We start from the raw sequence: 17,230 nt of genomic DNA, 5'->3' as shown, positions 1-17,230 counted from the left end.
GAAGCAGGCTCCAGGCTCCGAGCTGTCGGCACAGAGCCCGACACGGGGCTCGAACCCACGAACCGTGAGATCATGACCTGAGCCGAGGTCGGACGCTCAACCGACTGAGCCACCCTGGTGCCCCTTGGCTATCACTGTTTAGCATCTACTACACTAGATACTACCCTAAGAACTTTCCATGTGTTGTCCTACTTTATCTTCCCAACAACCCGATTTGATTGTATTTTTATCCATACTTTATAGATGAAGCAATGGAGGTTAGACAGTAAGTTGCCTTGGCTCACACAGCCAGTAGCAGACTGAGCAAGACCAACCTCTGACTCTAAGTTTGGGCCTTAGACTAGTTTACGATGAGCAAGGTGAAGCCTGTGTTATTCACCAATACGCCCTTTTAATGAAAAATGGGTTCAGTTTTTATCACTTTATCTGTGCTATGACTGTGTTTATTTAACTCCAATTTAATATGATCTCTAACATAATAATAATACCTGCATTTATATTAACTATGTAATGTAGTTAATAAAATAATAGTTAATAAAAATAGTTAATAAAAATAGTTAATAAAAATAATAGTTAATAAAAATAAAAATGGTCTGTAATGGCAAATGCATAATTGGGGGTTGCTATTTTGCATGTCTTGTCTTTTTACTTACTTTTCTGATCGTTCTTTGATTGTCTTTTCTAAAGCTATCAGCCGGTGACATTTTGGAAATTAAAAAAAAAAAAAAAAGAAAAAGAAAAAGAAATCCAGACTGGTTCTTTACCATGGATTGTTTCAGAAGCAATGATCCTCAGTCCTATGTCTTGCTGGCTTAAGTAAGCTTAAGAAAATGTCAATAGGATAGAACCAGAGTTAGGAGCCAGTGTGTATTTCGGTGCCCTGTTGTCTCGATTGTTTCAAACAGGTGATTTGTATTTCTGAAAAGCTCCAATTGAACGAGAGCCATCTTGAGAAAGCCCCTTTCTACCAAGGAATGCCCGAGAACGATTCTTTACGCTGTCTCTACCCAGTCCTCTCTGTCGCTTCAGCCTTGGCGTCTCCAGTGGATCTCAGAGGCAAGAATTTACTGCAGGGAAATACCAAGCAATGTCTGAACTTTGAGCTGGGGAAAAGTGTTTTATTTGAGCAGGTAATGTCTCATCTTGAGATGCCACGCTTCCACATTTGGAAAAAGAAAATTCTCAGCTTGAGCGTGACAGTGAATTGTGCAGTTGTTAACAACGTTCGTGAAACTGTTTATTTTAGGGGTGCCTGGGTGGCTCAGTCCAGGCTTATTTAGCTCATGGAAAAATAATGGGGAAAAAAATCCAAATATTTAACAATTGGAGAATTTTTAGTAAGCCAGCTCTGTGGGTATAGTGAAATACTGCATTATCTTTAGAAACGAGAAGGCAGACTGTATCAGCAGATAACAGTGGTTCTACCAGAGTATGTGTAAATGACAACAGAGCAAATGGGATATATGTTTGAACCACAACTGAATAAAAATACATTCACGTGTTGGGAGCAAGAATTGGAATTACGCCAGATGGAACTTACTGTGTTTTTCTTATACGTAAGGTTATGATTAAAAAAAGATCGAAAAGTATGTTTTTATGTGTGCTTTTAAGAAAATCACAGAAACGTATAGCTAGTTTATGCAAATTTAGGAACTTTCTTAAAATAACTGTCTTAAAATAATGGTAATAGGGAGTACGTAAAAATGTTTAAAAGGGGCTGTTTGAAAGAGCCACCTGGATCAGGGGCCTGCACCCTATGGCCCAGGCCAAATCCAGCCTGCTGCCTGTTTTTGTAAATACAGATTTATCGCCTTCCGGCCACATCCGTTTGTTGAGGCCCTACGACTCTTCCGGCTACAAGGGCAAAGTTGAGGGTTTGCAACAGAGACCCGTTTGGCCTGAAACTGTAACATATTTACCACGTGGCCTTCACAGGAACAGCAGCGACTCCTAACCTAGAGAATCACTTGAGGAGACATGAATTAGAACCTATTGGCGTTGGTGGGATTTCCACTTAAATAACAGATATAGGGGCGCCTGGGGGGTGAGGCTCAGTTGGTTAAGCGTCCCGCTGACTGCGGCTCAGGTCAGGATTTCGGGTAGGTTCTATAGCCCCAGGCCGAGCTCCGGGCTGACAGCTCAGGGCCTGGCGCCTGCTTCGGATTCTGTATCTCCCTCTCTTTCTCTGCCTCTCCCCGGCTAATGCGCTCTCTCTCTCTCAAAAATAAAGGTGAAAAATTTTTTAAATAACAGATATAAAGGAAAGGCACAAAACTGCTCCAAATTGCTTAGTTCGAGGTGTGCAAAGAAATGCATTTGATTGATTACAGGCCCAAGAGACTTTGGGAAACAAGCGGGACACTACTTTCAGAGCTGAGACATTTTCAGAGCTGGGTTTTTGCTTCTAAGCAAAGCAGTCAACCATAAGCGTGGCAGAGCTAGGCAAGACCTGCGTGCGGGTAAAAGTGGATGAACAGAACCTTCAGGACGGTCTGGGTCACCTGGGCCCGGCAAGGCTCCCGGAGGACATGTGTCTGCAAGGCTCTCCCGGAGGAAGCCATCGGCCCAGGGACGCCCAGTGTTGCTATGGCAACATCAAAGGAGGAAAGAAAAACTTGGCCTACGGATTTCCTGTAGGTGTCAGAGCAAGAACGAGTCCTAGGAGACACGAATAAGCAGTAAGCAGGGGGACCTGCAAATTCTACCTCTGTGTTTTCTGCTGTGTCATCTGAGCCCTCCCCCCCACCACCTCCCTCACCCCTGCACAGCCGCGGGGTTTGGCGTCGGGCCGCGGGGCCGTGGTTTGTTCCGAAATGGATTTATACCATTTATCCTGGGACAGGCCATCAGAAGCCTCACACCTGACCGTCCCTTTGTCCTGGGGTCTTAGAAACTGTGTCAGGTTCCTTCCAGAGCAACAGTTAACTCTGTTTTGAAGTCACCTCCGCGGATACAATGTTACTCTCTTGTGAGAGAAAGGAAGTCCATCCGTTTAGGAGTTGGGGGAGAAGACCCGTGGCTTTGAGCTTCTAATGACTTGGGACAAAAGGCACTTTCTGGGCTCTTCGTTTTCACTGATCACCCCTGCACGGGCTTACGGGTAGACCTGTATTGGTAACACACCAGAATATTCTAGAAGACTCTCTATACACTATATACTTAACTATGCACCGTGGACTTGCTACATAGGAGACCACTGGGCACCTACACATGCAGGCACGCGTGCGTGCGCGCACACACACACACACACACACACACTGTGGCTGATAGCAGCCCCTGAAAACACAGCACTGACTGACAAGAGAGGAAGAGAAGTGCCTAATAGTTGTGTTCCCACAGCATGGGCGGGGTCTGGCGGGGCAGAGTCTCTGGCCGGACTGTGTGGGGCGAGGGGGCTCGTGCGTGTCCCTCATATGGCACTACCCGCGTCCGCTCACCTCTCCTCCTCCCCGTCCTCTTGTGCCCATCTTTCCTAGGTGCTGAGAGGACTCACAAGCCAGAGGAGACCCCGCTCCGAGGCCTGCTGCCCGCACCCGTCTTCAGGCTCCAGAACATTCAGAGTAACAAAGGCAAAGTGAGGAAGCCCAGCCTGCCTGCTGGTGGGGGGGCCATGGCTCTGCTTCCCTTTTTCTCTTTTCTTTCACACCCCCTCTGAAGAGCGGCAGAGGCTGGGAGAGCCACCGGCTGCACCAGATCGAGGAGGTCACCAGGGAGGGCCCATCCCTGGAGCAGATCAAGCTCAAGAGAGGAGCCTGGGTGAGGGGGACAGGAGGCGACAGCCAGACGGTGAGAGCCGCTGGGCCGATGAAGGCGGGGCTGGTCCGGGGGCCAAACTCTGAAGTCAAGCTTATTCGGGGCCCTCACTTTTCTCAAGTGCCCCAGTGTTCCCAAGATGGCTTCCACTGGCCTGCCCTCTGGATCCAGACCTTTCTCTCTCATTCTCTGCCTTCAAAAGATACCTGTTCTGAGGTAAACTTCACCTGTTTTTGCCCTTTCTCCTTCTCAGCTTCTGCCTCTTTCTCTGAAAAAAAAAAAAAAAAAAAAAAATCTGTGCTGAGGATTTAGCGAGTGATAACGAATTAATTAGTAAACTTTCTCAAATAAAATATTTACATTTTTGAAAGGAGCCAAAGCAAAGGTAGAATTTCAAAGGAAGCTCCTAAAATTGCCTTCCGGCCACCCGTGTGTCCCCCAGGTAAGTCCTGGCCCTGTGCCCCTCTTGTTTATAAGTGTCCTCGTGTCTTCCCCTCAGGATCTTTTAAGGGACCACAATAATTTGAGCTGCAGAAACTATAAATTGTCTTTGTATACGTTTATGTGATATTTGCTAATGCAAATAGCACATGGGAGCGGAATTGTAAACTTATAAGTAACCTTAAGCTTATCTTTTTAGTAACTCTAAGCTGATATTAACACATATGTTATAAAATACGTAAATATATTATAAATATTATGAAATATTATAAAGATCTTATCTATCTCTCTATCTAGTAGTATGGATCCCTGATTCACATTCTCTGAAGTATACAGTTAGGAGTTCATTGGGAACAGGAGGAAAGAAACACACAAAGGGAAAGAAGTCGTGGATGGTGGCGTGTTACTAAAAAAGTCTCCCGGACCCGAGTTTGAGGGCATGAGTTGGTCATTTGCTCTTACTTAATGTGGATGGGTTGCTCGACAAAGCCCTTAAAGACTGTTTCCTTTCTCCTAGTCACCATTATTCCCTTGACATCAGCCACCATAATTGCGGGGGGTTTTTCCCGTCAAGACGTGAACCCAGTAATTGAGAACACGCTGGCCGAAGCTTGTTTCTCTCCTACAACAGTGGGAAGCGCTTTCACATGGGTTAAAATTAACTAAAAATATCGCTCCTCTGCCACATCCCCACCCTCAGGCCCCTGGAAGGAGAGTCTGTAAGCTCTTTTTAGATTTCCCCAGAGGTTGGGAGTGGGCCAGTCACTTCAAGGGGGAGAAGAAGTTCGCCAATAATTGATGGTGCTTGCTTTATAATAATTATCGTAACATTTCATAAATAACATCATATAAGTATCGTATCAAACAATGTCAAATGATGAGGTCGAGTAATAAATAGAATACATTTGTATGAACATAAGAAAGAGTCATTGAACCGTAGGAGGCTGAGTTTTACGATCGTCATTCTGCCCTTCCTGCCCTGTCTCCACATACAATGGACCCATCACCATGACATCAAGTCAGTGGGGACCCCCACTCTATGCCTGGCGCCCTGAAGCTCCCATGTTGATGACCCCCAGAGAAGGTCTGAAGGTCTGAAGGTCTTTTCTTCGCAAAGGAATTTGCCACCTGTTTGTGACGGTCTCTGAATTCTGTCGGGCGGCTTCTTCATCAAAAGCACGCGTGGTTCCTCATTAGCCTGGGTTGCCTCTCTAAAGATATTCCTGATTAAAATCACACTTGTGCCATGCACTGTGTAAAGATACAAAAATAGAAGATGACATTTTGGAAGTGTGTAGTGGGGACGGTTGCACAACGTCGCGAATGGAATTAATGCCGCTGCGTGATAGATTTTAAAATGGCTAAACTGGAAATGTTTGTTACGTGGATTCTACTGCAATAATACAAATGTTTTACCAAAAAAAAAAACCACAACCCCAAACAACCACACTGAGTAAGATAGTCCTGGTCCTCGGGTTCCTCATGGTCTAGTTGGGAGGACCAAAACGTGCAAACAAAGGTGTGATTGGTGAGAAGGTAGGATATAAAAAGGGAGGCAAAGGAGGAGGCTGTGAATGAAATGTAACCTTTTATTTGCTTTTGTGTGTTCTGTGTTTTAGTGGCGGTGTTAGGGGAGCCCGCTAGACCCGAGGCTTCCGTGATGAGCAATGCTACTCCAGAAGCCAAAGGCGTAGGCTCCCCTCAAATGCTGGATTCTGCAACAACGCGGGTCCTAACATTGGACCCGCGGGAGAAACTGTGCCTAGTGGAGTCCTAAGTCCAGTTGTCCTCTCCACTGTCATTAACTCCTCCTACCCAGGGCCCGGAAAGGGTGAGACCGGAGAGGCACGTAGGGTGTGAAATTGAAGGAGCCACTTATGCTCATGGTCAAGTGCCGACATGGGAAGCAGCGACCTCCGTAACATGTCCACATGTCCACAGACCCATGGATCTTGCACATCTTTGCATCTCCTAAGACCAATATCAAGTGGAGCACAGAGACAGCACGCAGCAAATGGCAGCATGCTTTGGCAAGCATTTCAAAAATAAATGAATTTATTTATTCCACCACATCCCCTAGGGACGAGCTCTTCACCTGTGTCTCTTTGGTTCCCATCTCTGTCTCGTCCAGCTGAAGGTCGTTCAAGGCTTATGCTCCTCGAACATCTCCCAGCAGGTGTTTCCTCTGCGCCTCTGGAACCCTTCTCCTCCTGACCCTTTTTTTCCAGTGTCGTTTTTGTTTTTGGCTGTTGTTGTTGTTGTTGTTCCTCCCTGTGATTGATTTTGAACAGTTGCTCTGTCTTCAAGTCTTGTAGGTTTTCCCTGGGGTCTAAGCCACGGTTAATCCCATTTGGCTCAGTTTCCACTTTGGCTATGGCAGTGGCGCTTTGCATGTCTAGAAATTTCATTTGGTTCTTTTTATATCTCCTATTCATCTCCTCACTATGTGTGGATTCTCTTTACATCCTGGAACATATGGAGCGTACTTTCAGAAGATGTTTCAACGCTCTCGTTCACTAATTTCATCATGTGCATCGCTTCTGGACCTCTGGCACGACCTCTGTGACATTTCTACCTACTCCCCAACTGCCCATCGCTTGCCTTACCCCTTCCCATCCCTCCTAAAATTCCACTCCTTCCCACTGCTTTTGCCCCCATCCTTTCCCGTCTCCTGATGTGTTCTCCTTGACCCCTTCCTCCCGCTCCTCAGCTTTTCAATGGCCATTTTTCCTTTGGCATGGAGATATTTCATGCCTTCCTTGTCTTAAGACCAACACCAAACAAACCTTCCTTGACCGCCGGGCCACCACCTTGTAGTATGCCTTCCCTTCATAGACACGCGTCTCCAGAGAACGGCCGTCCCCATCACCGAGATGATTAGCAGCCGTGCACCTTGCCAAGTGCCAGGCCTCCCCACGCCACAGTCAAGTTTCTGCCCCCTCCCCCAGTCCAGGGAAAAAATGTGGTGAAGTCAACGAGTTCTGCTCAGTGCAGCATATGGTTTGGGGTCCTTACCTTGGTCGGTCTGGGCACAGCCCCTTGCTTCCTCCTGCCTGAAATCTGTCTTCCCTTGGCTTCTGTGAGCTTCGTTCAATTTTTCCTCCTCCCTTTGCTCGCGTCCAGTTCTCTCTGCTTCCTTTCTCTCTCACCACTGTTTCTGCAGGAACGGCTCCCCCATTTGTCTCTAACCTTTCAGGGTAGTTCTTTACAGGTGACCCAAGGACCTCACATTTTATACTCGCAAACTGAACCGAGTCTTTCCTTTGAAACTTACCCTGAAATATCCTTGCTCAAAATGGGGATTCATTGTCGCGGTCGCTGGGATGTGCTTTGTGTTCTGATCCCAACCTCCCTTTATCCATTCACCGCCCCCCCCCACCCCAACCCCCGCTCACGTTGTCTGCAGACCTTGTGCTCTCCTGTCACCTCCCAGGCCTCTGGTAACATTCACTTTGTTGTAGTTTCCTCTCTCACCTGCCCCACCACCTTCACGTTCAAGCTGTCTCCTGATCATCCTCTGAAAACAAATACAATCATTACTTTCTCTAGGAAACGTCTCCTAAGCCCTCAGTGCGACTTTGGTGTTGTTCCTTAGCAATATTCTTTCTCCATATTCATATCTTCATCAGGTTGAACACGGTACTTAATGCCATATATTTACGTTTCTTGAGAGCAGGATCGTGTTTGAGGTTGCATTTGCCATGCCTACTATGGTGTGTGGCACGAAACGTAAAATTTATGACTGAGTAAATCGCATGCATGCATGAATGAAATTTGCATACGTGTATGACCTCCCTTGTCCCTTTAGAAACTTAATCTAAAATTTAGCATCAAATAAGCTACATATCAAGGATGGTAAATAAAAGTCTTCTAGGTAAGCGAGCTTCAGGCCTCCCTTCAGCTTTTAATTGAGAAGTGATTGTGTAGTCTGAAATTCAATTTAGTCATTTAGATGGTCAAAAACAGATGAGCCATCTATTTTCCAGTCTGCTTTGGTCACCTCATCTGATGGTTATTTGGTGATCTTTTCCATTTCCACGCAATGCGATCAGCCAGCAGTCAGTCCAGGGATTTACTGCAGTGGAATTCAGGTTCCAACAGGGTCTTTCGTGCTTCTGTGTTCCATAGAGCACAGCTTGACAAGACCCCGCTGCTACCTTCCGCCCACCAAACGATGTTAATTTCAAGGAGCAAAGGGAAGATAATCCAAGTACTGTTAGGTTCTTAACTGGAAAAAGATTGAGAAAAAACAGGACTTTCTAGTTCAAATTGTCAAACTAATGTAAATAAATCACTGAATTTACATGGAATTCACCCAAGAATTTGAAGGAGTTCAAGGGTGATGCTGTAAAGCTGTAGCCATTTTCCAAAAAACGTTACTAACAGCTTCGTAGCAACGGGATGTCTCCCATCAACAGGACACTTTCCAAGAAGGGACTGAAGAGTTGTCTCACATCCATGTTGAGGAAGGATATAGAATCTCCGATAAATGGGGAAGTCTTTGGACAAGTAAGCAAGTATAACCTTCTGAGAGAAAGGGAGCCTGTTTTCTGCCAGGAAAAACCTTGGCTAATTATATTATTGCAACATCGTTTGGGGGCGCCTGGGTGGCTCCGTCAGTTAAGCATCTGACTCTTGATTTCAGCTCGGGTCACGATCTCGTGATTCGTGAGTTTGAGCCCCGTGTGGGGCTCTGCACTGGTGGTGCTTGGGATTCTCTGTCTTCCCCTCTCTCTGCCCCTCCCCTGTTCGCTCTTGCTCTCTCTCTCTCTCAAAATAATTAAACATTAAAAAAAAGAAACATTGTTTGGATGGTAAATTGAAATACAGAATAAGAATAACCAAAGGATATGTTGTAGTGAAAGTTTCCCTCAAAAAAGTATTATTAAAATACTACAGTAAAAGTTCTGAATTTTCACAATTAATAAAATAAATGGTATTATTGGAGGAGCTTAGGGAAAGTGTCGACTAACACAGAAAAAAATCACCCGAATCCCCATTTTATCTGCCTTGAGTGTTATCTTACCAAAACACATGTCAGGTCACGCCTCTTCCTTGATTAAACCTTTAGTAGTTTGTTATCGTTTTAGTAGCTTTTCATGATAAAAAGTAAAGAAAAATTGGAAAGCAGGAAAGGAAGTACTATCTTTTTTTTCTTTAAAAGATTTTGTGTCTTCTTTTTTTTTTTTCACTTCAAGTCCACTGCTCTTTATTATTTTTTTAATATGAAATTTATCGTCCAGTTGGTTTCCATACAACACCCAGTGCTCATCCCAACAGGTGCCCTCTTCAATGCCCATCACCCACTTTTCCCTCCCTCCCACCCCCCATCAACCCTCAGTAAAGTACCATCTATGAAATACTAGCATATCTAAGCGCCCTTTTGTTTAGCCTTCAAAAGCCTATGGTGAGGCTAGTGCCGTGACGCTATTCCCATTTTACAGAGGGATAAACTAAGGCACAGTGATGATAAAATATTTACTCTTATTCCCATGGCCCGTAATAAGGAGAGGAACATGAATTTTCACTCAGGAGTGATTGTAATACATATTTCTGGTATTGTAATACACTGCTATGTCGGGACAGGCATGTAACCCCCTTCTGCCCAACGAGACATGAGGAAAAGTCTACTGCAGGGTGAGGGTGGGGCTTAAGAGAAAGGCTTCATGTTACACATTCTTCCCTAGAGCATTTCCTTCTGGAAATCTGATGTAGCAGACTCAGTTAGCATCAGGTATCAGGCAGTTGTGTGCTTCCCCGGGTGAACCTGATTGGCAACCAACTGGGATAATTCACTTTTCCAAGGGATATACAAGAATGGGCATGTGGCACTATTTTGCCAAAGAATCATGAAGGCAATTCTGTTTGGAGGGAGGTAATAGTCCAGGAAAAGATTTCGTTTTGTTTTTAAAAAAGAAAGCTTGCGGAAAACCTACTCTTTCTTATGGTTAGATCTGCCGTCACATGCGATGCTTACAGCTGTGGCAGCCATGTGGGCACCATGAGGTTAGTCATCCTAAAAAGATATGCCAGCGTGCGGAGGAAGGCATGCGGAGCTGTAGAAAGAACCTAGGCCCTTGATGATACAGTCAAGCTGATACATTTACCAACTCAGAATGGTTTTAACCCTGGATTTCTCTATGCGAGATAATGTATTTCCTTATATGGAAGCCATTTTTGGATTTGTCCCTCTGTGACCTCCACCCTGAATGTCCTGACTGATAAAATCTTTATTTTCATACTTGCGGATTGTGGTTTCTCTTCCCTAGTGTGTGTGTGTGTGTGTGTGTGTGTGTGCGTGTGTGCCCGCGCGTATGTGTTGAGGGGACCACGAGGGAAGGATAAATGGGTCGCCATTCATCAACAGTTAAACTTCCTATCAAAATTCTTAGGAAGTTAATAGTTTCAGTAAAAAATTGAGAAGTATAGAGAAAAATTCGGATGAATTGTGAGGACCAGAGATTCAAAACAGAGAAAGGACAAGTACTACGTGGTGGAACGGAAAGCTCTTCAGTAATGGGTACAGATGCGTGTTTTCCCTTCTCTGTATGTTTCATTTTTATTAACTGTTCAAAGACCAAACAACCCCGAACTAAGAAGTTATTGGGTAGTTTTCTCTCAGGGTTATTTTTAGGGCAAAATTCAAAGGCACTGGGAACTTCCACGCAAGTGGCAGGCACCCTTATAGGGTCTCTCTTCTCATGCCCTAAGGAACTTGCTTCTCCGCCAGCACAGAAAATGCAAATAGAATACGTCAGAACTGGCGATACCCCTTAGCAGACATTTATTGATTGTCTCCTCAGGATTCCCCCTACCCGCTTCCCAACTGTCTCTGATTTCCATTTAAAGATTCATGTATTTCCAAGGAAACCGAATCCTGTGTCGGCGCCAGATCTGGAGCATGTATGGCTTACGTACGTTAAGCCAGTAAGTATGTGTCATTCCCCAGGCCATTGTGATCATCAGGGGGATGGGTTTGCTATCTTCAGCTGGTTCAATTATGATCACTTTCAGAACGATTGTTGGGAATCCAACGCAAACACATTCTCTCTTTCCTGCTACGATGGGGATGTAGCTCTGAGACTTTTGGCCACCATCTTGGAAGCAGCCTTAGGGTGAAGTCGATAACAAAACCGGGTCCTCGGTGACCTTGTTGAACATTAAATTAAACTTTATCTGAAGCTAGACCACTTCTGGAGTTTTCCATTTCCCGATCCAATACATTTCCTTTAGTTTGAAGCCAAGTTGAAGGTTTTTTGGATCATTTACAACCTAAAGCTTCCTAAATGATGTGATCTGTTGGAACTACCCAGTGTTTTCTTCTCAATTTACAAAGAGAATTGAGAAAATGGGGCCATAGAGGGGAACTGTCCTATCCAAGGTCAAATAGGTACACAGTTGTGATTTGGTACTAGAAGACAGACTTCCTGTCTCCTGGTCTGTTCTTTTCTCATAAACTTCTTGGCCCACAAAACGATAGAGACTGATGCCATTTTCTAGCTAAATTAAGATGCCTCGCAGCCTTTCACTTATAAAACTAGTGAAAAACCTATTCCTATCTGTGGCTACTTAGACTCCTTGGATGTGTAGCACTGAGAAGTTTTCGAGCCTACAGAATGAAATCATAACCGGCCACCCTGCTTTTCTAATCTTTTCTTAAACCTATATGTTATTTGCATTAGTGAGCGTCTCCCTTGTGAGGCTAGACAGAAGGCATGTGGCAAGCTCCTGAGTATTTCCATAGCAACCAGCAGGCATAAATACTTTGCTGAAATACAGGGCTTAGGGACAAGTATAGAGTCCCAAATCTGCTTTCCTCCCTACTTGTACACATTCGTCCTTACACGTATAGATCTGTGTGTGTGCATACACATGTCTCTCTCTGTGTGTATGTGTGTGTGTGTGTGTGTGTAAGCTGTAGGCTTCCAATTGTGTAATTTGAACATCTCTGTGACTGATCTTTGCTCACATTTTTCTCTCTCTTCCTTCTTCTCTTCCCTTCCTCCCTCTCTCCTGCACATCACTTTACCCTGGCAGCGATGTACTCAAGGAACCCCTCCCCCCCCCACCTTCATGAGATGTGTCACCATTATTTGAAAGGAGAAAATCTTCCGTCTGTTTCAGCTAAGCACGTGTCATGTGTAGGGGTCGCTATGGAAATACCTGAAAAGAGATCTCAAAGAGAAAAACAATCTCTTCTCCAAGCAAGGAGTATGGGACGAGTCACTTTAGGAAGCAGTGATGCACCTGTCACTGAAGCGGACAGACAGCTTGGCTTTTCTTTTTTTTTAAATTTTTTTTTCAACGTTTATTTATTATTTTTGGGACAGAGAGAGAGCATGAACGGGGGACGGGCAGAGAGAGAGGGAGACACAGAATTGGAAACAGGCTCCAGGCTCTGAGCCATCAGCCCAGAGCCCGACGCGGGGCTCGAACTCACGGACCGCGAGATCGTGACCTGGCTGAGGTCGGACGCTTAACCGACTGCGCCACCCAGGCGCCCCCAGCTTGGCTTTTCTGACCAAAAGTTCGGATTTTGTAACCATGCCGGCGAAATGCCTGCCGACTGGCCTTGTGCTTCCGGAGGTCCCCAAGGTGAGTCTGTGGTCCTGCTTCTTTTACAAGCAGGTATTTCCCCCAGGTGACGTATCTTTCCCCGTCTCAGTCTCAGAAAAATGACACTCTTCGCCATTTCCCCTAAGCACTTAAATATAAGCTATTCTTTTTTCTCATTTATTCACCAATATTTGCTGAATGCTGCTATGTGCCGGGCGCTGTTCTCACCCTAGAGAGAAGGACATGAGCAGAGAAGCTATCCATTAAAGTCCTGGTCACGCCCGCCCTACGAAGAGAGAGGGAACAGAAGGAGACTGTGGCATTAACAAGAGTTTTCTTTCTTTCTTTTCAAAAAAAATTTTTTTTAACGTTTATTCACTATTGAGAGATAAAGAGAAACGGAGCATGAGCAGGGGAGGGGCAGAGAGAGGGGGAGACCCAGAATCCGAAGCAGGATCCAGGCTCCGAGCCGTCAGCACAGAGCCCGACACGGGGCTCAAACTCACAAACCGTGAGATCATGACCTGAGCCGAAATCAAGAGTCCCAGGCTCAACCGACTGAGCCACGCAGGCGCCCCGGGTTTTTGTTCTTCTTGGTTCTCTCTTGCATTTTTCCACTTATTTATTTATTTATTTTTAATGAAATATTTATTTTGAGAGAGTCGGAGACAGCGCGAGTGGGGCAGGGGCAGAGAGAGAGGGAGAGAGAGAATCCCAAGCAGGCTCTGCGCTGTCAGCGTAGAGCTGGACAGGGGGGCTCGAACCCACGCAACCGTGAGATCACGGCCTGAGCAGAAACCAAGAGTTGGACGCTGAAGCGACTGAGCTACCCCGGCGCCCCCCATTCTAACATTGAAAAAAACAGTTTGTAAGCCCCAATACAAGCGTTTCTGAGCAGACGTCAGACTCGTGTACTGAGTGGTGAGGTGAAGGAGGAGGACAGGGGGCCAGGGAGTCTAGACCATTCTTTCAAGATATTTGGTAGGAAAGGGCAAGAGAAAGATGGGTTGGCCGAAGGCTTGGGGTTGAGTGCTTTGCTCGTTATTGGGGACGGCATGATCACGTTTACACTTGATCTCAGCCAAAAGGCCGAGAAGCGATAAGACACGGTCGTGTTTAAATGCCAGTGGAGAGGATCCCGTTGAGAGGGAGGGTCTGAATGTGCCAGAGACAGCGGAGAGATGGGGTATAAGAAGCACAGCTTCTCTTTTCCGGGCAAGGAAAGGAAGCAACGTTGGATGCCGAAGTTTATAGTCTCCGCGGTGGAAAACGGAGGGTGCTCGGCGAACACGCACACGTACACACATGCTTTATGGAGGTCAGAGGTCACTGTGGCAGCTCCTGGTTGCTACGCCGACCCCAGATGCCACCTCCCTGCAGAAGTCGTTTCTCCTGACTCTGCTCGCCCCGGGAATGCTAGCAGTGTCCTGCCCTCTCGTTGGTTCTGGAACGCAAACTTTCCCCTGCCCCCCCCCCCCCGCCCCCGTCCCCCATCTCTACAACCACTGTTTTGATTCAGGGCACCTTCCTCCTGTATCTAGATTATTTGTACAGCCAGCCTGTGGGACGCTTCGTAATCTGGACGCAGCCTGGCTCTCTCTCCTCTCTCCTCATTGCATACTTTTTGCCTGGGTCATATGGAAATGGCTACACCTCTAAGTTCCCCATGTCCCCCTCTTGCCTGTGGGCTTCTGCACTTGTCCCCTCTGCCCTGTTCACTTCCACCCGCTTCCTAACCTTCCCCTGGATAACACAGGCCTCCTCTTAGATGTCTTTCTTCCAGAAATTTCTCCTGATGCCCCAGGGCTAGAGTGGTTGCTTCTGGGAAGGGCACCCAAACCATCGTGGCTACCCTCTGTGGTGGCTTCCATCGATCTCTGTCTCCCTCTGGATTTATACACACATTTTAGGACAAAGTCCGTGTCGTGGTTACCACTGTGTCCCTAATATCACGCACAGCGTCTGGCTTATGATAAGCATTTAGAAAATTACTGGACAGCCGAATGAATGAGTATTTGAATGATTCTTTTTCAGAAAGTGAAGCTGTCACCCAGGGTGATCAAGGTCTTTGCCTGAAGTCCCTCATCAAGTAAATAAATAGTAAATTTGAGTCCTGAGGCCACCTCCCCTCCCCTCCCCTCCCTTTTCTCTCCCTTCCCGTTCCCTTCCCCCTTCCCTTCTCCCCATAGTCTCTTACCCTGGAAGATTCCATCCACATGGCTAGCCACCTACACGATGTTGATGAACTAATGTCTATTTTTAGCCCACAGGTCTTTTCAGGTCTCCAAAGTCACCCCCAGTAGTCTAGTCCACATTGCTTCTTGGGGATCTCAAGCTTAGCATCATCTGACTAACCTAGTCTCTGTTCAAAGCCTCACTGAAAATCTGATTGGCCCGACATGGGTCAGGTGACTATTCTTGTTCCCAAACAAGATATTGTGGCTCCAGGAACACAGAACGATGGGAACAGAGAGAGAAATGGCCCACCTCTGACAGCAGGGTCAGAAGAGACCTCCTAAAGAAGTTACATGAGGGGCGCCTGGGTGGCGCAGTCGGTTAAGCGTCCGACTTCAGCCAGGTCACGATCTCGCGGTTCATGAGTTCGAGCCCCGCGTCAGGCTCTGGGCTGATGGCTCAGAGCCTGGAGCCTGTTTCCGATTCTGTGTCTCCCTCTCTCTCTGCCCCTCCCCCGTTCATGCTCTGTCTCTCTCTGTCCCAAAAATAAATAAACGTTGAAAAAAAAAAATTTAAAAAAAAAAAAAAGAAGTTACATGAAAGAGAAGTATTTGTAACGGATTTTTCAACATTGTTCTTCCTCTTTGGATCCAGGAAATGAGGTGGTCAGTTAAGAGCACCTATCCCTTCCAGCCAAGGGAGGGATAGTCCTTGGCTGGAAGATGCCCCCGGACTTGGGATAGGAACCTGTGACATTCCAGGTCAGACTCCTCCACGAGAGCCGCCACGAGAGCTGGCCCCGTCATCCTAGGCTGGCTCCCAGCTCAACCCCTCTGCTACAAGTCCTGACTCCAAAACCCTGTGGGATGCTAAAACACAAGCTCGTAGCTTGAAAATAGAGTGTGCGTCTGGTGGGGATTGTCGTTTTGGTTTAATTAGGACGTGCTGTTTCCCGGATTCCTATAATTTCATTTGATGAATTGTGTTAGTTGCTTGTTCTGCAGTCTTGGAGCATGTGGCATTTATCAGGGGAGATGACTCCCTCTTGCCCCCTTGAAAAGCGTCTTTTGGTGCCTAAAAAAAGGCAAGCATGTTTGCCTTCTCTGTGTTTCCATTTTTCTTCTCCTTTTCTTGTTTTTCTTTGTGGCTACCTATGAAATTACAAACGCTGTGACAGACATTTGCTTCTCCGTAGGAAGAAGGGCCTGGCTCCAGTGTGCACTTACCACTTTCAATTCAACACACTCCAGTGTGCATCTCGGCGCGCACAGCACAGACGAAGTTACCGAGATGCACAAAATCCGTCCTTCCCCTTTCAGGATTTCTCCAAACCGGTTCGGATCCACTTGACTACCGTCCAAGGCAGGCCGAGATGGAGAGCCATAAGGAGCTCATCATCCCTTTCATTTGTTGAGCCTGGTTGGGTTTACAAAGACATCCCACGTACAGGACCTCACTTGACCCTCACAAGAGCTCTGTGAGATAGGTATGATGATTGTCACTTTAGAGGGCTGGATAACCGGGGCTCAGAGACGTGAGATGTCTCGCCCCTGATCCCACAGCCAGTAGTGGGCTTATGGGTCTTTCAAATCCCGTTCGAGAAGGAGGGGAAGGACGGGAGCGGGGGGGGGGGGAGAATAGTTTAAACTGAAGCAAGTCTCACGGAGGAGGTGTGATCTAAGCTGAGCCTCTACCTTCTGGAATAGAAATGAAAAAGAAAGGGATTCCGGAGAGAGGAGGAATCTAGTAGTAAAGACATCTGTGAGTTAGGAGAAGAGGAAGCAGTTTGCTTACCCACGACCCTCCAGTTGGTGCCATGAGAATTAATGGAACAAGTATGAGTTCAACACCCTGTTAAGCCCTTTATATAATTCGAAAGAAAACTGGTCTTCCCCTCAAGGGTCGTGCAGTCGTAGGGAAGATATGAAACAAAACAACTATAACCAAAAAACAAAACCAACCCCCAAACCTAATAAATACTCTAGGAGAAGGGCTTTTATCTTTATTTATTTATATTTTATTTTGTTGTTATATTGATCGATGGCAGGGAAGGGGCTTTTAAAAAGGTGCGGGGAGATGAAGCCGCTCTAAAGCAATCAATGTTTTCGGGTGATACCGGGCATTAGGTTGGGAGGGAGAAGCTATTTAAAAGCTCTGAGTAAGCCAGGTGCCCAGCACGCGTTCCCGGAGGGGATGTGGGGGCGAGCCCTGCAGCCTAGCAATGCTCACTGGGCTTGAAGACAGATCGGCTCATTGGAGGAAAACGAAGCGAGCAAGCTGTGCGAGGGGCCGATCTGTGCTGACT

At 46.4% G+C, this 17,230-nt stretch overlaps 1 long non-coding RNA gene across 1 annotated transcript; it reads left to right on the top strand.

The window, feature by feature from the left end:
- The first annotated feature begins 581 nt into the window (after positions 1 to 581).
- LOC123585160 lies at positions 582 to 6,288 on the top strand. The gene is made up of 2 exons (XR_006705956.1): positions 582 to 1,130; positions 3,477 to 6,288. It is a non-coding gene; the product is annotated as an uncharacterized LOC123585160 (long non-coding RNA).
- The last annotated feature ends 10,942 nt before the right edge of the window (positions 6,289 to 17,230 follow it).

Source organism: Leopardus geoffroyi, chromosome C3, assembly GCF_018350155.1.
Source record: "Leopardus geoffroyi isolate Oge1 chromosome C3, O.geoffroyi_Oge1_pat1.0, whole genome shotgun sequence".
Taxonomy (NCBI): domain Eukaryota; kingdom Metazoa; phylum Chordata; class Mammalia; order Carnivora; family Felidae; genus Leopardus; species Leopardus geoffroyi.
This window is presented reverse-complemented; position numbering and strand designations above follow the sequence as displayed.